At 37.6% G+C, this 26,237-nt stretch overlaps 1 long non-coding RNA gene across 1 annotated transcript in view; it reads right to left on the minus strand.

Moving 5' to 3' along the window:
• The window catches only part of LOC143538689 (uncharacterized), a 164,379-nt gene extending 152,117 nt beyond the window's left edge, over nt 1-12,262 (minus strand). Inside the window, exon 1 of the long non-coding RNA XR_013136293.1 lies at nt 11,348-12,262. This is a non-coding gene — a long non-coding RNA (uncharacterized LOC143538689). The remainder of the gene's footprint in view (nt 1-11,347) is intronic.
• Between the last annotated feature and the right edge of the window lie 13,975 nt (nt 12,263-26,237).

The raw sequence follows: 26,237 nt of genomic DNA on the forward strand, positions 1-26,237 counted from the left end.
TGAAGTACTTGTTCCCACCATGAGTAGGAATTGCTTTTAGATTACACACATCGGTGTGAATCATCTCGAGGGTTTCGGTAAATTGTTCAATCTTTTTAAAGACGATCTCGTTTGTTTTGCTTCGACGCAAGTTTCACATTTATTATTTGAGTCGATATCGATGTTGGTATGCATTTAAGTTTAATCAAACGTCGAATGGAATTAAAATTAACATGACCTAGTCTACCATGCCAAACATTAGAAGACTCAAGCATATAAGCAGAACTAGTAGCATTCTCATTCATATTGTTAAACACGGTTACATTCCACTTGAACATACCAGTAAGGGCATAGCCCTTACCAACACACACACCATTTTTGGTCAACATGACCTTATCACACTCAATAACCATTTTGAACCCAAACTTGTTCAACTACCACCCCGACACAAGATTCTTACGAATTTCGGGAACATACAACACATTTGACAAAGTAAGTTCCTTCCCGAAGTCATTTTCAAAACCACATTCCCCTCACCTTTGACTTCGGCCGTAGCGGAGTTTCCCATAAACACCTTTTCTCCATTAGTCACCTCTTTGAAAGTGCTAAAGAGACTTTTGTCAAAACAAACATGACGGGTAGCCCCCGTATCAACCCACCAATCTTTGTTATTTTGCCCAACCAAGTTAACTTCGGTGACCATAATCGAGAGGTCCGTGACCACCGCAACAAGGTTCTCAACCTCACGAACCATGTTAACTTGTCGATCATTTTCTTTCTTCGGAAGCTTGCACTCATTGGCCCTATGGCCTTGCTTTCCACAATTATAACAAGTCCTTGAAACTTCTTTTTTCTTCCCAAATCCCCCCTTCGGACCAAGGTTGAAGCCTTTCCCATGATTTTTCTTTCCACCATTTTTACCCTTTGAAGATTGGCCATGTTCAACAACATTGGCCTTTGTTGTTCCGGGATCGTCAATTCTTTTTAGAGCACTTTTATTGTCTTCTTCAATACGAAGATGAACAACAAGATCTTCAATGGTCATCTCCTTTCGCTTATGCTTGAGATAGTTCTTAAAATCGACCCAACTTGGTGGTAGCTTTTCGATGATACAAGCAACTTGGAATGTCTCACTAAGAGACATCCCTTCCGCATGAATATCATGAAGAACAACTTGTAAATCTTCGACTTGACTCATAACAGTTTTTGAGTCTATCATTTTAAAGTCCAAGAATTTAGCCACCACGAATTTCTTAGTACCGGCATCTTCGGTTTTGTATTTGCGGTCCAATGACTCCCATAATTCTTTGGCAGTCTTGGCCTAACAATACACATTAAAAAGTGCATCAACCATGCCATTCAAGACATAGTTCCGGCACAAGAAATCCGAATGATTCCAAGCGTGAACCGCGCTCACCGACAGCGCATCCGTTGCCCCTTCATCAACATGAGGAACGGTTTCAGTCAAGAATCTCGCTAGGTTCAAAGTGGTCAAATAAAAGAACATATTTTGTTGCCACTGTTTGAAATTCACACCGGTGAACTTCTCCGGTTTCTCAGCATGAGACGTGACTGCACTCGGCAGCGGAGCAACCAAACCGGTTGTGACAGCAACAGCGGTAGTCACGATGGCAGAAACAGCAGCGCTCATGGGTTGAAATTCATTCTGAAACGAAAATACAAGAATAATAATAAGTAATCTGTTTAAGTTTGTTGGAAATCTTGTATTAATAATCAACAGAAATAAACAAAAATAAACGAAACAATCAACACGGTAACCGGCTTGTGTTTAACACAATTCCCTTAAACAGATTCTCGGTCTGTTCCCAGGGTACTCCGGTTCGAAACAGAATCGGTGCTCTGCCGGACTCGGACACTTGCCTGAAACGAAGTCGGAAATAATACTGTTGCAGTAGTAGGAAGAAGATGAAGTGTGATATTCGTTGGTGTGTCTACAAATGAAGAATGGCCATGGTATTTATAATCAAAATTCATAACCAGATAATCAATTATGATTTATGGCCATTCAAGACTATTAAAGAATAATAATATTCTTATTATGACCATTAGTGCATAATAGAAAAATGAATAATAATAATAATCATAATCATTATGATCATTATTGGTATTGACCAGACCAATCGATTTGAATTTCAAAACGAATTCAAAAAATCGTCTCACGCGGGCTTGGGTTCTCGGAGTTGCATTCGTGTCCGCGGACGTGCGGGCAAGCACGAGTTCGATGAATTTCTAGTCCAGAAACCCAAATTTGCACCCCCCTGCGTGCGCGTAGAACTTATGGTAAAACATGTCACAAATAATTCAAATGGATGTAAGGGCTCCACCTTATAAACCATTCATTATTTTGTTCCCAAACCGATATGGGACAAACTTGACCACTTCCACCACTTCCTTCATTCACACACTTAAAACTTCCTACAGTCCTCTAGCAAGATCTAATTGCATAATATGATACGTACACGAGACAATTACATTAATATTACTTTATTGATTATGTTACTGTTCAAACATTGCATATGTTAAGCTTAGATAGAATCCAACATCATAGTTTTACTTGAATACATAAGACACGAATCTCTTATCTCACGTAAATAAGATCTGCCTATATGTAGGCCCATACCCCATTCGTTAGCATCACTAACGAATGAGGTGATTCCATTAATGAATGAGCTCCTATCCGTTAAATCCCATAACGAATGGGCATTGTTAATTAATGAATGAGCTACATTCGCTACACTCATAGCGAATGTGCTCCCAGGCTAACGAAAGAGGCAGTTAATCTAACGAATGGACCCCATTAGCTATACAATCCATAGCGAATGGGCCATATTACATTATAGCCTATTGACTAAGGTGCTGTTTGTTTTTCCTCAGAAGGACTTCTCCACCTCTTTTGTCTGCACTGAGAAGAGGGCGCGCAGACGTTGGGCTCTGCAGTGTGTTTGTTTTTTCGAAGACGTTTCATTAAAAAACGTCTGCGCGCCCTCTTCTCCCAGAAGTGTTGGTATTATTACTTCTTTAACCTCTTCTACACATTTTATCGAGACCGATCATCATCCTCCTCCTAACCCTAACTTCACTCCTCCTCCTCTCCACTGCCGCCGGCCGCTCCACTCACCAAGCCGGGTACCTCCACACCGCCGGCCGCAACCCGCCGGCTACCTCCACACCGCCGACGCTCCACTCACACGCCGCCGCCGCTCCATTCACCACGCTGCCGCCGCTGCTCCGGCATCTTCTTGAAGGTAATGATTCATTTTAGGGTTATGCTTTCTTTCTATTCTTTTCATTTTAGGGTTTCTATATACGTGTTGTGAATTTGGTTGTTGAGTTGATATTGGATTGATTGTTGGTTGTTGAGTTGATTTTAGGGTTTCTTAGGTAAAATTTGGTTATTGAATTTGGTTGTTGAGTTGATATTGGATTGATATTGGATTGATTGTTGGTTATTGAATTTGGTTGTTGAGTTTCTATATACCTCTTCTGTCACAAACAATTCAACATGAATGAGATACTAAAAACACAATTAAATAGTTTATTGATTAATTAAAGTAAATGAAATACTATAAACAGAGTGGAGGATGAAGGATTGATTAATTAAACAGAGAGGATGAAGGATTGGTTAAATACAATTCAACTGCATTTTCTCAAATAATATGTTTTTGTTTTGTTGATCTGATTCATTTGACAATTTGCTCGGTGAAGTTCTGTTATTTGCTTTGAATTCATAGGTTTTGTTGATTTTCGTTTGATATTGTGATTTTCCTTATAGTGTTGCCTACTTTCCATTGAGTACTTGAGTTTCTATTGGCTGAATTGGTAACATTTGAAAACTATCAAGATTTTAGTTATTGGTTATTTTTATGCAGATTCATTACCAGTGGATGGTTACTTGTGGTGGTTACGTTTATTCTGTGTGGCGTTTTTGTTATCATCAATAAGTAAGTTAATTTTATTGATTTCAAGCTTAATTTTAAAATATAATTTATTATAAATCTTTTTACCTGTTAGGGTGTTATAATATTATGGCTAAAGTAGTATTGTTGATTTGAATGCATAATGTATGTTAGATATTTTACAAATAGTTGAAATAGATTTTATAAACTTTTAGATTTCATGGGATGGAGGGAGTACAGATTATGAAACAGGAAAATTCCCAAACTAACCATTTTGACCAATAAGTTTGACAAAATAGTTACGACTCTTTTATTTTACAAAAGGATCAGTTGACTTTTGTGTTTTTAGTTAAGAAGTGTTTCAGCCAACTAGAAACTTTCACATGGCACACCTTGTTGTGTCAGCGCAGCGCGACAGATTTGACCTGGTGCAACAGGTTTTCATTTGGCGCAGGAGAATGGATCCACCGTGCCAGATGGAAATCTGTTGTGCCAAGGAACATTTGTCAAGCACCGGTTGAACAGGGATTTTTTTAAAGTCAAGGTTATTTTGTCAAACTCGTTGGTTAAGTTGCGGTTTACCTGGTCCCACTGGTTGGTTAGCAAGGTATTGGTTAGCGTTTAAATGGTCTCCATTGAACTTCCCCATAGGGTATAATCATGAATGAGAATTGATAAATATCTGGTTTTTATTCATTAGTTGGGAATGCTAGTTTGTTAGGATCATTGATTGTTTACATGGCCATCCTTGTTTTCACAATACTGTTTCCTATACGTATGAAATTTGTCAATCATATTTAAACTTTAAATATGATTTTAACCTGATTTTTACTTTTCTTGTTATCAAAACGTATTAGCAATTTGTGATTTTAACATGATTTTTACTTTTCTTGTGGCCGGATGGGAAGGGGTAGCACATGATTCTAGAATATTATCAGAGGCATTATTAGATCCACACGCGCCATTCCCATTTCCACAATCAGGTATTTTTATTGTTTGTTAATTATTTCTGTGTTAGTTTAATATTGTAATTAATTGAAAATATTTACAGAGAAATACTATCTTTGTGACGCCGCGTATGCACACATACGAGGATTTATGGCTCCATATCGTAATGTGAGGTATTGGCTTGGAGATTTTCGTCGGAGACGTGCGTTAACCAATAAAGAAAAATTTAATCATGCACATGCAAAACTTCGAAACGTCATTGAGCGTGCTTTTGGTGTCTTGAAAGCAAGATTCCCTATATTGAAGAGGATGGCACCATTTCCATTGAAACACAAAGGAACGTTACCGTTGCATTTTTCGCATTACATAATTTTATTAGGAAACAAGGTTTGGACGATGAGTTGTTTACACAATACGATCAACCCAATGTGTCGATTGGAAATAGTCGTGGGCAAATTGATGCTGATGAAGACGAGGTTGAAGCACTTGGCACTGCATCAGATCGGGAATATATGACTCAGTTAAGAGATGAAATTGCTGAGAAGTTAATGCAAAATACGGAATAAATGATTTAAAAAATGTTTGTGGTATTATGAATATTATTTCAGTGTTGTTGACTATTATTTAAATTTTGATGTTGAAGACCTTTTTTATTTATATTTCAGTTTATTTAAATTTCAGCTTATTTTAGCAGTCTGCAGATGTTAAAAAACAAACAGTCTTCTTGTTGCAGACTGCAGAGTTTTGGTCCACCTCTTCTGCTACAGATGTTGGCAGATGTGGTTTCGCAGTCTTCTGACATTTTACCTCTAAAAAACAAACAGCACCTAAACTACCCCTAGCCTCTTCGATCATTTGCGGACAACAAATCATGCACTAACAGTTCTAGATGAGCCCATTGCTCTAGGTGATTAGGGTACTCAACGAAGTACCTTGGAACCCACACCTACCACCAAAAATAAATCTTCCAAGACATTCACAAAACACAAATCCTCAAATAAAACCAAAAAGGTAGTTTAGGAGGATGAGGTGCCTAAATCACCATTGGCACCACACAGTCCACAAAGAAAACTGACTGTTGTTACTTCCTCACAACAAGTCACATCACCACCTAAACAAGCTGATGCTTATAAAGCGGTATATAAAAATTAGAAGATAATGACCAAGCACGAGTAATAAAAACCTAAAACACCCTAAACAAAACCAGTAGCAACAAGCAAGTGAACCCATCAGGTGTAGAATAGCACTGGGAAGACCGAGAATATTGAACCTTAGAGACACTTATTAAATTAACAAAACTAGTTCTAAAATCTAATTAAATAAATAATTAAGAAAAGATTATTTTTATATTTTTATTTGTTTTATATAAAACTAATACTTAATTAAACTAAATTAAACTAATTCAAACTCTAAGACTTAGACGAGAACAATATTGAGAAAGACGTTACCTAGGCTTGAAATCCTATTTGTGAATCTTAGACAAGAAAAATATTGAGAAAGGCGTTAACTAATTCAAACTCGAGTCATGTGTAAGACCAAATTAGGGTCGGAAAAAGTCGATACAAAAAAGATTAAATTAGTTTGGTTCGTGTCGGTACGATTTTTATTCGAAAGGGGTTAGGTCTAAACATGTTTCAGATTAGAACAGTGTCAGGTCGCGGAAAGGGATTCAGATCAAAACAAGTTGGTTTAAAAAATTAGTTATTTGTAATTACTCTATATTTCAGCTTTGTTTCTTGATTTTCGCCACCAGCTACACGCTTATTGCCTTTGCACGAATTACACGTCTATATTCGGGTTATATCTGCACTGTCATCAAGTAAATCATGTACCGACACTGATTATGCGGTTGATGTTAGGTTCCACACTCGCCACGCGGGCACCCAGCTAGTTTTATTAAAAGCTCCAACTACTTTGAAAAACACCTAAATATATCCAAAAAGCTACGGCTAACAACTTCCAACCACCAGCTTTCAGCTTCCAGTTAACAACCACTAGCTAGTTTTGCCAAACATGCCCCTAGTGGGTTGACAAAATGTGAACTGATGATGATGTTGATGATACAACTATAGAACCCAACATTAATCATAAAACCCTTCTAACCATCACAAGGAATAATGTCAACGTGAATTTTGAGCTACGAAGATTTATCATATACTTGTAAACAAGCTGTTAAAACTCTAGTCACACATCTCATGAAACATACAACAAAATTGGTTTTTGTTGAAGTAGTATGTCAAAAAAGAGCATGTTCATGCATCATACGGTTTTTATTAACGGGGTAATTTGGTTATTTAGTGGCATCAATTAACAGTATCCCAACTAAAAAGAGATTCTCTAGATCATTGATTTTAATATAAACTATATGTGGTTAAAAAAAACAATCAAATAACTAATAGGGGTAAAATGTAACAAACTAAAAATTCATTAAAAGTCAACATAAATGATACATTAACATGTTAACTTTAGATGAAGATATATAAGATTTTCCCTTTTATTGAAAAAGAAGAGGGTTCATAGCACTTACCATAGAGATTTTCTTCACCTTTTCAGCAAGCTCCTTTTGCTTCAATAAAGTTGCTTTCGCCTTAGATAAGACATCGAGAGAAAGGCCACAAGCATCTAAAGAATTCCCATCTGTACTGGATTTCACAGGAACCTCATAAGATATGTTACTTTCATTTTCATTTTTGGTAGAAATCAAAGATACCATAGGAAGAGGGTGGTCAGGTGCTAAATGTGTGGTTCCATGTGTCTTACTGTGTGAACCACCCTATGTAACATCCCAAAATTTCTAAGAATAAATAATTAATTTATTATTTATTTAAAATGGAAACGTTTACTTGAGTTAATAGAAAAATATTAAAATAATAAAGTTGGAAAGATAAGTAGGCTAATTAGATGTAATTAATTATAGAACAAAAAGGAAAGATGGGCTTAAGATCCATGGGCTTAAGGGAGTATAAATACCCCTTAAAACCCTAATCATTTCCATTTTCATACATCTCCACACCATAGCCTACACCATCAAAACACACACTTAACCCAATTCCCGTTTTGGAGAAAACCACCCATAAAGACACAAAGATTCCTTGAGATCTAGCCGTCGGATCGGCCTCAAATTATAACTGAGTGTTCATGTAATATATATGAAGATTTCCACTGATTAGATCTTCGATCAGAGTCGGGAAATTCAATTTTTATCAGCAAAACCATAGCAGCTTAAAAGTGAAGATTCCGGCAACTGTTCAGCTGTTCCGGCAACTGTAGCGGGGGTTTCCAGCGAAGATGAGCTGATGGGTTTGTAGATAGGGATGAGACTGTTCCGTGGCCGCTTGAATCACTCAAATCGGAGTTCGTTTGATATGGTTTTAAGCATCTCGAGTGATTTCATACAAAAACCTTAAAGGTACGTTTTTGTTAAAAAGGCTTACTTTTCATGAACGGATTTACATGAAAATTGGTAGGATTATAGATCGGGTCATGATTATTGATAAAGTAATGAAATTGATAATAAACGGGTTAGTTGGTTTGTTTCGGGTAAAACGAGTAGTGTTCGGTTTGTGAAAAGGACGGGTAAACGAAGTCGGTTTTGCATGAAACTTAGTAGGATAGTAAATAGAGTATAGCTATACCATAAAGTTGCAAACTTGAGGATTAAAATGGACTTAACGAACTTATGGTTATGTACGGTTCATAAAGGAAACCCTAGATCTAGCTAGAACGTTTTAACACTATAAAGGTTTAAACTTTATGACTAGAACGGGCTAGATCTTGAAGCCGTAATGATGATGGGTGTAAAACGGTTATGAATGGTGGAGAAAAGTGGTTAAAAGTTCAAGATATGAACCATAAACAGTTAACAGAGCTAGGCAAAAGTGATAAAGATAGAAAGATGAGCTGAACACACCCGACCTGAGGGTTCTCGGTCCAAGCTGAGGATTCTCAGCCAAGACTGAGGGTTCTCGGCCAAGACTGAGGGTTCTCGGCCATTGAGTTCTCGGTGAACTGAGTTCTCGGTCAAGAATATGTGTTCTCGGTAACCCTGTGTTTTCGGTCAAATATGGGTTTTCGGTTAAAAATGGATTTCGGTCAAATATGGGTTCTCGGTCAACATATGTTCTCTGCCAAGAGTTCGCGGCTGACCCAGTTCCTGTTGGTTTTGGGCTGAACTCAGTTGGGCCCAGTCACCTCCATGGACAGTTGAGGCCTGACTTAGCTCGGTCTAAAAGATGCTAAGCCCATATCAATTTAAAAACAGACCAGCCCACTACCTTAAGCATTAACAAGCAAGCCCAACTTAAAAAATACGTTGGTTAACAAAAATACCAACTTAATCAATTATACGGTTAATTAACAAATATATATAATATATATATATGTATGTATAAAACAGTTAGCCGTGCACAATTAAGGAAGGGATAACGATTAACGGCGAACGCAACAGGATCCAGGTGAGTTTCTAGCCCCATTTATGTGTGTTTTCGGGGCTGTGTGCATACTCGATGTGATTGTTAATACACTTATCCTAAGTGATAAGTGTATGCCTTATGTGATTATGTGAAAGTTATGAATGGCTCATCGGTACGTGAATGATCTTCGGATATTGCACGATCTGACAAGCTGAAATGTTAGGTATAATGCAAGTATTATATGTATGCTTATATGTATGAATGTTACAAAGTAAATAAAAGAAGGTTAATGTATGGTAACGAAGAGGGAATCGGGCCCTAATAATACTCGAGGTATGATGTATGGTTGTATGGTAACGAAGAGGGAACCGAGCCCTAATAATACTCGAGGTATGATGTATGGTTGTATGGTAACAAAGAGGGAACCGAGCCCTAATAATACTCGAGGTATGATGTATGGTTGTATGGTTACGAAGAGGGAAACGGGCCCTAATAATACTCGAGGAAGGAGGGAATCAAACCCTACTAATATTCGAGAACTAGGGAACCGAACCCTACTAATATTCTAGGCAAGAGGGAACCAGGCCCTAATAATACCCAAGGAAGGAGGGAACCGGGCCCTAATAATACTCGAGGAAGTAGGACGTAATGCTCTTTATAACGTAAGATATGAATGTAAGTAAGTATGAATGAAGGTATGAAAGAAAGTATGAAAGTATGAAATTACGAAAGTATAAACGAAAGTATATAAGTATATATATGTATTGTATGATGTATGATTAACTAGAACTCACTCAGCGTAGCTGACTTTTAGTATGCACGCAGGTGAGTAGGATGAGGCAGCTCGCTTGATGGGGACACTTGGCATTGAATAAGAGGCTGGCATCAGAAGACCAAGGCGTTTGTAAGTTATGTTTTAACGACAATATGTTTATTAAGACAAGTCATGGATTAATATGCATGTTTTATTGAAAGTTTTTATATTCCGCGAATGTTTTATTTAACTCTGATTATTAGAACTATGTCGATGAGTAAATCCAACGTCCAAATGTGAGGCACCGGTAACGGGGCCTTACAAGTTGGTATTAGAGCAAAGTTTGAGAGATTTTAGCATCTTAAATGCTTAGACTCGAATAGAGAATGAGATTTAAGTAAGAAAAGAAAGAAGATGGCAGTTCAAGAATGCCATGTGTCGCTCAAGCAAGCTCAGTAAAGGTAAGATGTATGATTAAGTGATGTATGATAAATGATAAATAAAGGATATGTGAACGATAGGGATAGGATTAATTGATTTTTTTTGATTGCCTAACTGTTTAAAGTAGAACTAGCACAAATGAAGTCATAAACGGAAGTATGTAGAACCTGAGGAGTAATGCAAATAGTTAATTACACTTGGCCACTGTCATTAACTACTTACCTTACGAATCATGTGCTAAATAATTTCTAGAGTGATAACGTTTGTGTTTCCTTAGAGATAAGATAGATGACTTACAAAGGGACAAGCGTGAGGAGATTGTACTGGACGCTGTGGTAAGACACGTGCCAACCAGAAACCTGTTGAAGAAGGTGTGATAAAGCGATATGCGAAAGCAGTAGGACTTCGACTTTAGGAAGTAATGAAGAAAGATCATGCTTGGAGCTTGTAGTCATGTACACTAAGGGAGTTTCTCAATTGTTTCTAAATACAATGCCAACAATGTTCGATGAAGCATCAAAGGTAGCCCGAACTAGAGAATCCAAGTGGAAGCAACATGAAAGAAACAGAGATAAGCCAACTAGAATGAGTCAAGACATGTAGTATGCATGCAATAGTTAACTCCATAAGGGAACTTGTTGGGATCGGGAGTAACGAAGCGAACGATGAGGAAGCGGAGATGATCGAGAAGGACGGGTGATTGTCAAGATATCCTAAGTGATCATGCATGAAAGTATGAGACTATATAGTTTAGCAAATATGAAAGAAGACGCTAAGAGTAATGTAGTTGTGTACCTGAAACTTTATGGAATAGACCACTAGCTATACTTTCGTTAAAGTATGAGAATGGTTAAGGATTGTAAGGTAGAACTAGAGGGACGTGGGTTCCTTGCTACTCTTTATGATTGACCTTAAGAGAGATCGATGTCGTTTGGGAATGGATTTGACGTTTGAGTTTAAAGATCGTGTAGCATGTAAGAGTAAGTTGATAAGGTTTATGTCATTGGATGGCGGTACAGTGATGGTTTATGGTAATAAGGAAAGCTCAAGGCTTAACGTCATTCCGATGATAGAAGCTTAAGGTTTGATAAGGCGAGGGTGCAGTGCCTACCTGGCGTATGTTGTCAAAGCTACGGCCGGCACGAAAGAAATGAAAGAACTTACTGTAGTGTGTGACTAACCAGAAATGTTCCCACAGGACCTTCTAGGGTTAGCACTGGAACGAAAGGTAGGATTCTAGATAGAGTTAATACCAGGAGCACAGCCCGTCGCGAAAGCACCTTACCGTCTGGTTCCGTCCAAGATGAAAGATTTAATGTCCCGACTACAAGAACTCCTCGACGAAGGTGTTCTATGCCGAGTATTTCCCTACGTGGTGTACCGGCGATGTTCATGAAGGAAAAAGATGGAAGTATGAGAATATGTATAGATTTCTACGAGTTGAACAAGCTTACTGTGAAGAATAGATATTGCCACAAATGGATAATTTGTTTGATCAAATGCAAGGTGCGAGTTGGTCCTCGCAAATAGACCTCAGAGCAGGCTATCATCAGTTGAAAGTGAAAGAAGCAGACATCCCTAAGACAACATTTCAGACGTGAAATGAATACTACGAGTTTCTCGTGATATCATTTGAATAGACGAAAGCTCAAGCATCATTTATGGTTATGATGAATAGGGCATGTCATCCGATATTAGGACAAATATGTCGTTGCCTTCACAGACGATATTTTCGATTATTCAAGGGATAAGTCCGACCATGCTGAACACTTGAGAAAAGTGTTGGAAACGCTGAAGAAAGAGTAATTGTATGCTAAGTTTTCAAGGTGTATCATTGACACATGTCATAAGAAGCAGAAGGAACGGAATACGAGGCAAGATGATGAGTGAGGCTTATAAAGGATTATGACTGTGGAATCAAGTATTATCCTGGTGAGGCTAATATGGTTACTGACGGCCAGAAAGTGAAGAAGATATCACGACAGTTAAGTAGTATAAATTAGTTAGTACTCCGGATTGCATTAGCAAGATCCGCAAGGTACAGTTAAAAGTTATAAAGTATGAGAGCAAGACGAAAAATTAATGAATTCTCTAGTTACACCGAGAGTTGAAAGATAATACTTATGATGTGAAGATCAGGTTTGGTCGCCTGAGGATTCCACGTCATGGATGTCTTCGAGGCCAAATCCTAGGTAAAGGTCATAAGTCTAGATGTCACTTATAATGAATGCATATACTAATAGAAGTGAAACGCTTTAGTAGAAGTCAGATGAAGATGAGTTCATGGTATGTGACAGTTGTGGATAGACATGATACTTTGCCAACACGGATAAGAACAATCACAAGTGTTACGAATGTGGAGCCGAAAGTTACACTGCAAGAGAATGCTAGAAACCAAGGACAAAAGGTGGAAAGACATGCAAGGAAAGCGTAGATATGGTTTAGACTTATTGAGTCTTGACACAAATGATTAGTGAGTAATTGATAATCATGTGATCATGGAAGGGAAGTCCTCTGGAACGGAAATGATAGAATGGTATTATAAAAGAAGGTCAAGACATACCGGAAAGGAAGTCGGTTAAGGTAATTGGTTACGATAGATCAGGCAGCCTGATATGCAACGACAAACAACAATGGATTCATAGGACAACGTGAGGCTTGATTAGTCAAGAAAGAGGGAGATGTATCATCATGGACTTCATGATCAAGCTACCTTGAACAACTATAACTCATGAATCTTACATGTTGATGCAAAGCTGAGAATGAAAGAAGTACAAGTGGTGACTTAAGGAGTTCTCCGACAAGTTATGCAATGGATGCGCTCAAGAATTGCAAGAAGTGTTCTCTCTCAAGGAATAGACAAAGGGATTTTTAAGAAGTAATCATTAAGAAGAAACTGAAAAGGTTTCCTTTTTGGAATCAATATGTTTCGAACGTATTACAAAGCAGTATATTTGCTAAAGGTTGTAATTGGACGGAATGGCCATTCAGTGCTAATTTAAAGGACAAGAAAGGAGTCCATACTTGTGGAAGTAATATGCACTTGCAAAGTCTGGAAAAGGTAGCGTATCGTAGATGACTTCATGGACAAGCTACCAAGAAAACCTAAACTAATTAACACATCACTCGTTGATTGTAAGACAAAGGATGAACCGGTAAGCAAGGAAGTTAAAGAAAGGAAGTGAATACAGGAAGTATTCCTCTTTACAAGGACTAAGAAGGTTTCGAGGATGAAACCTCTTATAAGGTGGGTAGACTTGTAACATCCCAAAATTTCTAAGAATAAATAATTAATTTATTATTTATTTAAGATGGAAAAGTTTACTTGAGTTAATAGAAAAATAGTAAAATAATAAGTATGCTAATTAGATGTAATTAATTATGGACCAAAAAGGAAAGATGGGCATAAGGTCCATGGGCTTAAGGGAGTATAAATACCCCTTAAAACGCTAATCCTTTCCATTTTAATACATCTCCACACCATAGCCTACACCATTAAAACACACACTTAACCCAATTTCCGTTTTTGAGAAAACCACCCACAAAGACACAAAGATTCCTGGAGATCTAGCCGTCGGATCGGCCTCAAATTTTAACTGGTTGTTCATGGTATACAAATGAAGATTTCAACCGATTAGATCTTCGATCAGAGGTCGGGAAGTTTGATTTTTATCACCAAAACCATAGCAGCTCAAAAGTGAAGATTCCGGAAACTGTTCAGCTGTTCCGGTGACTGTAGCGGCGGTTTCCGGCGAAAGAGAGCTGATGGATTTGTAGATCGGGATGAGACGGTTCCGTGGCCACTTGAATCACTCAAATCGGAGTTCGTTTGATATGGTTTTGAGCATCTCGAGTGATTTCATACAAAAACCTCAAAGGTACGTTTTTGTTAAAAAGGCTTACTTTTCAGTAACGGATTTACATGAAAATTGGTAGGATGATAGATTGGGTCATTATTATTGATAATGTAATGAAATTGATAATAAAGGGGTTAGTTGGTTCGTTTCGGGTAAAACGAGTAGTGTTCGGTTTGTGAAAAGGACGGGTAAACGAATTTGTTTTTGCATGAAACTTAGTAGAATAGTAAATCGAGTATAGCTATACCATAAAGTTGCAAACTTGAGGATTAAAATGGACTTAACGAACTTATGGTTATGTACGGTTCATAAAGGAAACCCTAGATCTAGCTAGAACGTTTTAACACTATAAAGGTTTAAACTTTATGACTAGAACGGGCTAGATCTTGAAGCCGTAATGATGATGGGTGTAAAACGGTTATGAATGGTGGAGCAAAGTGGTTAAAAGTTCATGATATGAACCATAAACAGTTAACAGAGCTAGGTAAAAGTGATAAAGATAGAAAGATGAGCTGAACACACCCGACATGAGGGTTCTCGGTCCAAGCTGAGGGTTCTCGGCCAAGACTGAGGGTTCTCGGTCATTGAGTTCTCGGTGAACTGAGTTCTCGATCAAGAATATGTGTTCTCGGTAACCCTTTGTTTTCGGTCAAATATGGGTTTTCGGTTAAAAATGGATTTTGGTCAAATATGGGTTCTCGGTCAACATATGTTCTCTGCCAAGAGTTCTCGGCTGACCTAGTTCCTGTTGGGTTTGGGCCTGAACTTAGTTGGGCCCAGACACCTCCATGGACAGTTGAGGTATGTCTTAGCTCGGTCTACAAGATGCTAAGCCCATATCAATTTAAAAACAGACTAGCCCACTACCTTAAGCATTAACAAGCAAGCCCAACTTAGAAAATACGTTGGTTAACTAAAATACCGACTTAATCAATTATACGGTTAATTAACAAATATATATATATATGTATGTATGTATGTATAAAACAGTTAGCCATGCACAATTAAGGAAGGGGATAACGATTATCGGCGAACGCAACAAGATCAAGGTGAGTTTCTAGCCCCATTTTTGTGTTATGTTTTCGGGGCTGTGTGCGTACTCGATGTGATTGTTAATTCACTTATCCTAAGTGATAAGTGTATGCCTTATGTGATTATGTGAAAGTTATGAATGGCTCATCGGTACGCGAATGATCTTCGGATATTGCACGAATTGACAAGCTGAAATGTTAGGTATAATGTAAGTACGATATGTATGCTTATATGTATGAATGTTACAAAGTAAATAAAAGAAGGTTAATGTATGGTAGCGAAGAGGGAACCGGGACCTAATAATACTCGAGGTATGATGTATGGTTGTATGGTAACGAAGAGGGAACCTGGCCCTAATAATACTCGTGGTATGATGTATGGTTGTATGGTAATGAAGAGGGAACCAGGCCCTAATAATACTCGAGGTATGATGTATGGTTGTATGTTTACGAAGAGAGAACCAGGCCCTAATAATACTCGAGGTATGATGTATGGTTGTATGTTTACGAAGAGAGAATCGGGCCCTAATAATACTCGAGGAAGGAGGGAATCGAACCCTACTAATATTCGAGAACTAGGGAACCGAACCCTACTAATATTCGAGGCAAGAGGGAACCGGGCCCTAATAATACCTGAGGAAGGAGGGAACCAGGCCCTAATAATACTCGAGGAAGTAGGGCGTAATGCTCTTTATAACGTAAGATATGAATGTAAGTAAGTATGAATGAAGGTATGAAAGAAAGTATGAAAGTATGAAAGTACGAAAATATAAACGAAAGTATATAAGTATATATATGTATTGTATGATGTATGATTAACTAGAACTCACTCAGCGTAGCTGACTTTTAGTATGCACGCAGGTGAGTAGGATGAGGCAGCTCGCTTGATGGGGACACTTGGCATTGAATAAGAGGCTGGCATCGAAAGACCAAGACGTTTGTTAGTTATGTTTTAACGACAATATGTTTATTAAGACAAGTCATGGATTAATATGTATGTTTTATTGAAAGTTTTTATATTCCGCGAATGTTTTATTTAACTCTGATTATTAGAACTATGTCGATGAGTAAATCCAACGTCAAATGTGAGGTACTGGTAACGGGGCCTTACACCCTATATGTGGACAATTTACAAGTCAAGTTATGTAAACAAAACAATAGTAACATGAAATTTAAAATAATAATAATAATAATAGACCTCATCATCATCATGAAACCTCCTCCTGCTAGTCCTCTCTTCACTATCCCTTTGATCCTCAGCCGCAGCAACCTTAACCTCAAACCTCCTCCTCTCTTTCCTCTCATCCGAAACCCTAGTTCGCTTATCATTATACCGAAGGTCTTCTTCATCACTATCATCGTTTCCTTTCTCCTTCCGCTTGCTGCCGTAGGAGGAAAGACTTTCTTCGCGGTGTTTGGAATCCCGCTGCTGTTTCCGCCTGGATCGTTCCATTCAAACTTTCTTTCTTTCTTAGGGTTTTCAGATCTCGATTGATTATATGTCTGTCTGCTTATTGGGTTGGGTTGGGTCCAGATTTAACCTACCTACATATTCTACTTTCTTGGCCCAAAACTTAACTAGTTGTTTACTTTCGGTTCCAACAGAAATGAGAATTTCATGGAATTCTTACTAAACATGCAACAAATCTAAACCTTTTCCCTATTAACCATTTTAATTTTCTCTCTCTTTCTTGCGGATCATCATCTCTGCCGATAGCCTAGTACGTTATTCCCGTAGGTTATTTTTCTTATACTCCAATGGCTGATTTTCATATATTATTCACTATTGTCATTGTCAATTCATTTTCTTTATAGTTTTTTGTTTGTATTGATTTTAATATTATATGATTTTCATATAATCATTTAGGTTCTATATCAAAATCCAAGATTCAATTGAAATTTTGAACTTTCTCTACTTGATCTATCTTCCGTACAATGAGTGGTTTATTTAGCTTGTGATTTCAATTGTTAACGGATTTATTATGTTAATTATTCCAGTTACATCCATAGGTAATTCAATTATGCCGGTTATTGTTAATTATTCTGGTTACATCCATTGGTAATTCAATTTTTCCGGTTATTGGTAATTTTTACGGTTATATACTATGACATCAATGGTAGTTTGTTCACATGTGTAACAATTCGGGTTTTTCATTTATATATATATAACAACCAATACCTGACCCGTTTTCATTTTTGGGTAATTTTAATCTATAAAACGTCACGTTATTCAAGTTATTTTTATTTTATTATTATATTTATTTAATTTATCAATATAACTTTCAATTATTAACATTTTTACCCCTAAACTTTAGTTTAACCACATATGGTATCCACTTAGAACTTATAGGGTCTTTTTGAAAAATCTGGTTATTAGTTATATAATATTATATTAACCCAAACCCAAGAACCAGACTCGTATCCATATCCTAATTTATTCAGCCCGCAACCCGTTTTGATTTCTTGAAGCTTAATTTACGTCCTAAACTTGGAGTTGATATTAGGAGATCGTTCCTACGTCTATTAGGATCACACCGAAACGTTTAATTTGGATTATACAATCTGTATGATCTCGTTTACATATTAGCGAAACCCGTCATAGTCAATATTTGGATTATGCTATTACCATTCATGATAATTCAATTAAGCTTGCGTACACCTTCATCAGAACCTTACGACCAAAGCCCTTGAAGGAATTGGACGATACAACCTGTAGATACCCGAAGTGCTTGAGCCGTCTGTTCATTGTCCGATTAAGCCTCTCTTTCGTAACTGTTTCTGGTAATTTGATTATGCTTTATGATCGATATAACATGTTTAACAATGACCCTAACGTAATTACAACAAACGATTTACATATTTATCAATAGAAAATTCTAGGGTTCTTAATATATTTGGGTATTTTAGTATCTGAATATAAATATTTATTTTGCTATGTAAACTAACTGACAAACCAGCGTGCATGGCTGGTGTGTGTGTGTTCAAGTAATTTAGACATTATACTCAGTTGGGTTCGAGTCCCATTATACTCAGTTGGGTTCGAGTCCCATTATACCCAGTTTGGGTTTTATTTATTTTTTTCTCAAATCATAATTTGTAATATTTAATCATTACTAATTAATATTAATAATAAATAAATATTATTTATTGAACCCGACACTTCACTATCGACGTTTCTTTTCATTTAACAACTTTATATATATATATATATATATATATATATATATATATATATATATATATATATATTCATGTATTTGTTAGTAAAAAAAAGTGAAATAAATAATATTAATAAACATGTTATATATTTACCACTTGTAATTAATAGATTTTTGTTAAAAATTCAAAATACATATTTATTTAAAATATTACATATTACATTTATATATTTATTTATTTATCTCCACTATATTTATTTGAACAATATTATTACATTTATCTATTTAAATGTTTATATATTTGTATTGTATTCATAAATACACAAAAACAATTAAATCTATTGTAACATCACGAAAGTATCGGGTCAAAAATACAAAGTTCAAAAGATAAAGGACCAAAAATGACAAGTTTTTAAACTTAAAAATCAAAAATGAAAAAAATCTGTCACCAGACCTGATCGCGATACGCGACGGCCATAGACCAAACGTCATCGCGTATCGCGATGACGAGGTCTGACAGGGTGACACGTTTCCTGCCACGTGTCACAACGTGGCATAAAGCTCGCACGTGTCACCACGTGGCACCGCGTCCGCCACGTGTCAAACCTACCTGTGACTCATGATAGTTACGTCGCGATACGCGACGGCTATGTCTGGGCCCATCGCGTATCGCGACGGGTCCCGATTCCAGCCTATAAATATGGGCTTTCACCCATTCATTTTTCACACACACTTTCTCTCTTTAACATCTCTCTGAAAATACCTCGATAAATGTGTACCGACCACCTCGTTTTCTGTGACCATAAAACCCCGACATCTTATCTCGTAATCCGTGCCATAACCCGACGATACCCAAAGTACGTGTAGACCCGACGTTCCGCCTCGAAGTACGTGCCGACCCGAGACGACCTGATGTTCGCCTTGAAGTACGTGCCGACCCGAGACGACCCGCCTCGAAGTTCGTGTCGACAAGACTTGAAGACCGGTGTGCCTCGATTTGCGTGCCAAGGAGGTGTTGACCAATATTCTCGATATATGTGCCAACGTCGAAGTGCTGCCCGTGAGTTTAGAAAATAATAAGCCGAACAAGGTAGGCATAATGCCCAAATAAAATATTAATAAAATAATAAAGACTTCGACGTTAGTTAAAAGTATAGTCAATACCTCAAAAATGATCAAAAGAAAAGCAAAGAAATTATATAAAGAGAAAGATAAAAATATAACTATTGGTTATAGATAAAGCGAAATTATTATTTTAATGATCTTAAATAATAATAAAAGAAAAAGAATAAAGAAATAAATGAAAGAATCTTTATTATTAAATAAAGATAAAAATACTATTTATAATTATTTTAAATAGATGAATATATATATTGTTTATATTATTAATATAAACTATATGATATATATAAGTATACATTGTTGGAAAACATGGATTTTAGAAAAAGAAAAACATATCGGACTAAAGGTCCAAGTATGAGAGTAAAGGATATATGATTTGAACTATCGGTTCAAACATACTCTAAAAGAAAAGGAAAAGATAAAGTAGAAAATAGTTATAATTGATAATATTATTTAAGTTATTACTCTTAAGTAATAAGAAAAGAAAAGAATACGTTTCTTAATGAAGAAGAAACGTAGAGTTAAAGAAAAAGATAAATAAGTTAAACTTGAGGTTTATCTTGTAAAAGAAAAGAAAAGTAAATAAGTTACAAGAAAGAGTTTTAACTTGAAAAAGAAAAGAAAGAAATAATATTTTAAACTAAAAGTTTAAAATAAAGAAAGTATGTTTTGAACTAAAGGTTCATAAATAAATTAAAATCGAGGTAAAGATTTTACAAAAGAGACTAGAGGTGTTAAGCCGGATTGTATATCCGACTAATAAAAAGTTATACTCGTACTATCGGTGCGAGACAACAAAGAAGAAGGAAAGACCCTTAGACAGTGTATTTGTAACATCCCAAATATTATAATATTATAATAATAAATAAAAAAAGTTGCGTCGAGTTGTCGTGTGATAATATTTAATTAATAGATAATATGTGAAAAGATCATGGACTTAGATTAATTAAAATGGATTAGGATGATGAATGGGCTTAGAGTCCATGGGCTTAAAGGGGATATAAATACCCCCTTTAACCATTCCAAAACCCTAGCTCTCATTCCATCCTTTCCATCTTAATCTCTACACACACTCCAAACAAACACACACCTTCCTTATTATACATAAATGGCCAAGAGAGAAAGAAAGAGATCCGAGACCAAATCAAGCTAACCATTATTAGATCTTCTACACATAAGATGGATCCAAGGATTTAAGATTCATAAACAAGCTAGCCGAAACCAAACGAACCCATAAAGGTATGTTCTTGATCTTAAAGTTTATGATTTAATAAACGATTAGTCTTGAAACTTGAATCTAGAGTAGATCGACTTTAAACGAACATTAAAGTTGAAAACTTGATGTTGTTAATGAAAGAAACGAACCCAAAATGGAAACGACTCGTTAGAAAGGAACCCTTAAAATCTAGTCTTGAACGTTTAAGGTTTAAAGATCCAAACTTTATGATTTCCCGAGTCAAGCCTTAACCGGAAATGGTCACGAAAGCGCTTAAGGGAAAGATTGATTCATGATTAAGGTTTATAATAATGATAATAATAATAATAATAATATCAATAATAATAATAATACTGGTAAACGGGCGGTGGGTGGGATCCAAGACCCATCTACCCAGCCCAACCCAACCGTAAAGAACATCAGGTACACGGGACTCGAATACAATCAAAAGGCAATTACAATAAACTCAGTTCGATTACAATTGAACACATACAATCTGAGCATCGATTACATTGAAATCGATTACAATATGTGTATATACACTCGCATACATCTACAAGATTCGAATACACTTAATTCGAGCCCTATAACACTCCTACACCCGATCACTTATAATTCGATTACATTATGAAGTGAATTGATTAATTTGTATTTGATCTCGTTGAGAACCCGAGAGAACAAGGGGATACTCGCTTAAGTATACACCTAAGATTTCACTTGGGGTTCAAAAGTATGGGATAACCCGTGTGTCCTATACATACACACACATACGTCTAGATACGAGTATACTTATAGGATTAGATTACATCCCAGATCCGATTACCTTAGATCTTCTTAGTTGATTACAAGTCATCTAAACCGTAGACTCGATCGCATACACTGGGCTGATGGTTTTGAGTGGCGTATACAGAGGAGGTCGATTACAAGAAAGTTGTCTTTATATTCAGTCAATATCATCATCATCGATTACATTGCAATTGATTTGAGGGAGATTGCTTGGAGCTGTGGTAAGGAAAAAAAGAAAAGGAGAAAGATGAAGAAGGACGAGGGACGAACAGATAATAAGGTTGGGTTTCTTTTGTATATATCAATACTCGGCCCAAAATTCTAGCCAGCCGAAATCAGATTTGTGAGTATGGCCCAGTTGTGAGCTCTTGGACCCATATCAGCCAAGGACTTGTTTTTGGTGTCTAGCCCGAAGCTTAGCCAAGCCCAAATACAAACCCGAGCCCTATAACACTCCTACACCCGATCACTTATAATTCGATTACATTATGAAGTGACTTGATTAATTTGTATTTGATCTCGTTGAGAACCCGAGAGTACAAGGGGATACTCGCTTAAGTATACACCTAAGATTTCACTTGGGGTTCAAAAGTATGGGATAACCCGTGTGTCCTATACGTACACACACATACGTCTAGATACGAGTATACTTATAAACACATGACAATTTACGAGGAGGGACGTGAACTCGATAAAGAAAACAATGTTAAAAGAATATTTAAATAATCAAGTCTTAAGATAATAATAAAATATTTTAGGAAAGAGAAAATAATAATAATACAAAAATTATTAACCTTACATTAGGGTTGTATGTTAATATAATAAGTAAACGTAATCTAAACAAGGCCAACTGTTTACACCAGATGTAGCTATTGAAATCCAATAGGACAAGTCTTAATACGCGTATCTTATATACAGTTAGCAGAGCTCAGTTAAAGAAAGGAATCACAATTAACGAAGAAAGAAACAGGATCCAAGTGAGTTTCTAGCCCCATTCCTTGTTAAGTTTTCGGGGCTGTGGCATACTCGACGTGTTTGTTAATACATTTATCCTAAGTGATAAGTGTATGCATTATGTGATTATGTGAAATATATAAATGTTTGCTCGTCAATACGTGAACGATCTTCGGATATTGCACGTATTGTCGGGTTGTAACGTTATGAATAATGTATGCATGATATATGAATGTATGTGAAATGATGTATGGTTGTATGGTAACGAAGAGGGAATCGAACCCTACTAATATTCGAAGCAAGAGGGAACCGGGCCCTAATAATACTCGAGGTAAGAGGGAACCGAGCCCTAATAATACTCGAGGTAAGAGGGAACCGGGCCCTTATAATACTCGAGGAAAGTAGGGCGTAATGCTCTTTATAACGTAAGATATGAAGTTAAGTATGTATGGAATAGAGTATGAAAGTATGTAAGTATATATGTATTGTATGTTATGTGATTAACTAGAACTCACTCAGCGTAGCTGACTTTTAGTATGCACGCAGGCGAGTAGGATGAGGTAGCTCGCTTGAGGGGAACACGTGGCATTGAATAAGAGGCTGGCATCGGAAGACTCAAGACGTGTTATGTTTTAATTATTTAGTTTTTGAAAGACAAGTTGTTTGTTTAAGACTAAGTTTTGGATTATTAAGAATTGTTTTATGAAAGTTTTTATATTCCGCAAATGTTTTTATTAACTTTGATGAATAGAACTATGTGGATGAGTAAATCCAACGTCCAAATGTGAGGTACCGGTAACGGGGCCTTACAAGTTGGTATCAGAGCAAAGTTCGAGAGATTTAAGCATCCTACATGCTTAGACTCGAAAAGAGAATGGGAATTAAGTAAGAAGATGCCAGTTCCAGAATGCCATGTATCACTCAAGCAAGCTCAGTAAAGGTAAAGTGTATGGTTAAATAATAAATGTTAATGTTATCTTGATTGATATGGATAGAATTTCTTGCTTGTTTGACTGTTTAACTGTTTAAGATTAGAATCAGCACAAATAGACTCATAAAAGGAAGTGTATAGGACACGGAAAGTAACGTGATCAGCTAATCACAACTGGCCACTGTTATTACCTGTTAGCCTTACTATCCTTGTACTAAATAGTTCCCTGAGTGATGACGTTTGTGTTTTCCTTTTAGAATACGATGCCCGGAACTGGAGACACTGTGAGAGCTGGAGGTCGCGCTGGACGTCGTGGTAGGCCTCGTCGTGTCCAACGACCTTCGGTCGAAACAGCTTCCAACACCGAAGATGAAGGAAGCGCAGCTGGGGGAAACCTAAACAACAACGAAGGGGTTCAACTGGATCCCGTAATTCAAGAAGCTATTGTTCAAGCTGTAGCCACTGCTATGATGAACCTAACCCCTGAAGGAACTGCTCGGAGCCGTGAAAGAACTGCCGAAGGGGCTGGTGGTGATGGTAGGAAAGATGAGGAAGGAGAGAGGGAGGCCTCGAGTGGGGTTAAGTCTGTGAAAGTCGATGACAGGAAAAGGGGCCGAGGTGGGTGCAACTACAAGTCCTTCAAAGGATGCGACCCACCGAAGCTGACTGGGTTGGGTGACGCAATCGCTACTCTTCAATGGATAACCGCCATGGATAAAATTATCCGAATCAGCGAGTGTCGTCCTGACCAAGCTGTCGGTTACGCCACCCAATCGTTTGAAGATGAGGCGATGTATTGGTGGGAATCGACTGAGCAGAGAATGAGTCGAGAGGAAATCAAGGCTATGAGGTGGGAGGATCTGAAAGAACTGGTTATGAAGAAATTTTGTGCTGACGCCGAGGTTGAGAGGGCTGAGATGAAGTTCCTGAACTTGAAGGCTGGGACGATAACACATCATGAATACACCATCGAGTTCAACCGAATGTCCAGGTTGGTGCCCGATATGGTCAACACTGAGGCTAAGAGATCAAGTGCTACGTGAGGAGACTGCCACAGAAAGTTCGCATACTGGTGAGGGCGAATAAACCTGCTACCTTTGACTCTGCTGTTGAACTCGCAGAGATGGTTTATGAGGACCTGGCTGCGGATGATGTTGTTGTGGGGGAGGAGAAGAAGGATAAGAAGTGGTTCGCTCTTGTTAAACGACCTGGTACTCAGTTGTGGAACTCCAAAGACAAGAAGCAGAAGGTGTGGGAGAGGAAGCCGTGTAAGACTTGTGGTAAGATGCACGATGGAGAATGTAGGTTGGGTATTGGTTCCGATACGTGTCATAAGTGCGGGAAGATGCATGCTGGGGAGTGTAGAGTTGGATCTAATGCCTGCTACAAGTGTGGAAAGACAGGTCACTATGCTCATGAGTGCAGTGCTAAGCCAGCATGTTACAAGTGCGGTAAGACAGGTCATTTTGCTAAGGAATGCACCGATGGTGGAGCCGGAGGAAGCGGAAAGAAGGATGCAGAACCAAACAGGCCAAAGACTAGAGCCTACATGCTGACTCAAGAACAATCCAAGCAGATTCCCGATGTCGTCACATGTACGTTTCTAGTAAACGGTGTTTCCGCTTCTGTATTATTTGATTCGGGTGCGAACAAAAGTTTCGTAGCCACGCCCTTTAGTAAATTAGCTAAAATGAAATGTTGCCGAGTGTCTGAAACTTTTATAGTACAAACCGCTAGTGACACTTCGGTTAAAATAATGAAAATGGTTAAGGACTGTAAGATAGAGTTAGAGGGACATAAGTTCCCTGTTACTTTGTATGTTATGACCTTAGGAGGGTTCGATGTGGTTTTGGGAATGGATTGGTTGTCTGAGTATGAGGCTCAAATAGTGTGTAAGAGTAGAGTGATAAGGTTAAAGTCATTGGATGGTATTGCGGTGACGGTTTATGGTGATAAGGAAAGTTCTGGGCTTAATGTCATTTCAATGATAAAAGCCGAGGGCTTGTTAAGGCGAGGGTGCGGTGCCTACCTGGCGTATGTTGTCAACGCTACGGCCGAGACAAAAGAATTGAAAGATGTTCCTATCGTGCGCGACTATCCATAGGTATTCCCTGAGGATCTTCTGGGGTTGCCACCAGAGCGAGAGATAGAATTTAAGCTAGACTTAGTACCGGGAGCTCAACCCGCCTCGAAAGCTCCTTACCGTCTAGCGCCATCCGAGATGAAAGAATTGATGTCCCAACTGCAGGAACTCCTCGACAAGGGTTTTATTAGACCAAGTGTTTCCCCTTGGGGCACACCAGTGTTATTCGTGAAGAAGAAGGATGGAAGCATGAGAATGTGCATAGACTATCGTGAGTTGAATAAACTTACGGTAAAGAATAGATATCCTTTACCAAGGATTGATGATCTGTTTGACCAACTGAAAGGTTCGAGTTAGTTCTCACGAATAGATCTCAGATCAGGCTATCATCAGCTAAAGGTGAAAGAGGCAGACATCCCTAAAACAGCGTTTCGTACGCGATATGGACACTACGAGTTTCTCGTAATGTCATTCGGTCTAACAAATTCTCCCGCAGCATTTATGGACATGATGAATAGGGTGTGTCGGCCAATGTTGGATAAGTCAGTAATCGTTTTCATCGACGACATATTGATTTATTCAAAGAGTGAGTCTGATCATGCCAAGCATCTGAGGGAAGTGTTGGAAGTTCTGAAGGAAGAGAAGTTG

This window comes from Bidens hawaiensis, unplaced genomic scaffold (genome assembly GCF_021521415.1).
Source record: "Bidens hawaiensis isolate Kalapana, Puna unplaced genomic scaffold, B.hawaiensis_p1.1 tig00011664_1, whole genome shotgun sequence".
Taxonomy (NCBI): Eukaryota; Viridiplantae; Streptophyta; class Magnoliopsida; order Asterales; family Asteraceae; genus Bidens; species Bidens hawaiensis.